This window comes from Anthonomus grandis, chromosome 19 (genome assembly GCF_022605725.1).
Source record: "Anthonomus grandis grandis chromosome 19, icAntGran1.3, whole genome shotgun sequence".
Taxonomy (NCBI): Eukaryota; Metazoa; Arthropoda; class Insecta; order Coleoptera; family Curculionidae; genus Anthonomus; species Anthonomus grandis.
The window spans coordinates 4,862,578-4,864,400 of NC_065564.1; the positions used below are offsets into that span (position 1 = coordinate 4,862,578).

Below are 1,823 nucleotides of genomic sequence, written 5' to 3' on the forward strand. Positions count from 1 at the left end.
CCAGTGGAGTTCAAAGGGACTGTTTGGTCTTCAAAGTGGCTACTCAGTTCAAAGTCCAAGATCTCTAAAACTGCTGAACGTATTCTCATGAAACACGAAGCAGAATATTTAAAACATGATGGTTGTATCATCTGCAAACCCTCCAAGACTTCTCCACGTCGTGTAATTTATTCTCCCCCTTCAAAATAAAAAAAAACTGAATTTTTATTTCCAATTTCGATTTGTATACTTAACGTCCGTAACCTCGCATAAACTACCCAAAAATGAGAAAACCCGAATATATTTTATTACAAAAAGAAAAATATAAAATCGACATGCAAAGGAATGGAAAAGGGCTTTATATGGCCTTTTAAATAAGCACCATAAAACCGGAGAAACGCCGTAAAAAGTGTTTCCTTCTTTTGTGTGATTTGATCGTAAAATTTCGGATATTATAGAGAGTTAATACTTTCCACGAAAGGAACGGGAAAATGGGACAATCAATGCAAATTTTGTATATATATATTTATTTATAGCGAAAATTCAAAAAGTTAAAAAAAATTGTGGCAGCGGTGGGATTCGAACCCACGCCTCCGAAGAGACTGGTGCCTTAAACCAGCGCCTTAGACCGCTCGGCCACGCTACCTATGACAACGTTGTCTCGTATATCGCACATGCATATCATGTACGTTCACAGACAAAAGAAACTGAATAGAATGTCTGCAGTATATAAGGCACATGCTAAGAAAATCGTCTTGGAATTACGAGAAGTATAGGTGCACAAGTCGTGCTAAATATACCTGGAATATTCAGGCAGATATAGTGAGACTGGACTGACTACTCACTTCAAAGTAGAAAATCTCAAAATCTACTTACCTAGAACATTCTCGTGAAATAAAAGGCGTTATATTAAGAAAATCATGCTGTATTTTTGTCATTTAAGGAGATATAAAAAAACCCTGTTTTTACTTCAAAAAAGCTAATCATCTTCAAAGTTCTAGAGCAATCCGTGGAACCTTTAGCCTCTTCACAAATTGGTCAAAATAGGACTGAACCAAGAAGCTCTACCTAGCGTTTCAAAAAAGATCATAAGCTTCTTTTAACATTTACGATTTAATCCAGTAAGTATATACTCTCCATTCTCAAAGCAGTAAAGATAAACTTAATACCCTGTTTATTTTATTTCGCTGCTTCCGAAATCAAACTTTTATTTTTTTTAATTGCGTAAAAGTGGTCGAAGACAGTTAAATTTACTGTAGCCATTAGGGCCCAGTTGAGTCGGTATCTCATTTAATTAATCTCCACTATTAACGAACGATAATCCAAAGATTAAAATCACAAAGCGATGAAAAATTGCCCTAACACGAGTGGAAGTGGCTTTGGTATTGTATCGGTATAATACAGTTAATTGTTTTACCTGTTTTACCACAGTTGATATAATGTTATAAGATATTATGGTTATTATATGGTTTAATTGGAATTGAAGCTCGTTTAGCGAACAAAGGATACACTTGATTGGTCGTTTGGACGACTTTATTAAAATGTTATGAAGAATGAACGTAGTTGCAGGGTATAGGCCCTTAAACCATTTGAATTAAACCCCTTTTTCTATGTATTTTCCCAAAATTATCGAGGCTGACATTCGCCAGTGTTTGTTTGTGCAATTTTTTATCCCATTGGTTTCATTAATGCTTACATGCCCCTGGGATCCGAAGGTATTTACAATAAAACCTGGCTAATTTGGCCTTTGACGTACTATATATATAGAGCCGCTTTTATTTGCTTTCGCTGCACCGTAATGCCCATTAATTTATCGGACTTTTAAAAGCCGAAAATTGTTCGGG

The 1,823-nt window shown here is 35.5% G+C and overlaps 1 non-coding gene across 1 annotated transcript; it reads right to left on the reverse strand.

The window, feature by feature from the left end:
* Window positions 1-543: 543 nt before the first annotated feature.
* Window positions 544-625, reverse strand: Trnal-aag (transfer RNA leucine (anticodon AAG)). The gene has a single exon. It is a non-coding gene; the product is annotated as a tRNA-Leu (tRNA).
* Between the last annotated feature and the right edge of the window lie 1,198 nt (window positions 626-1,823).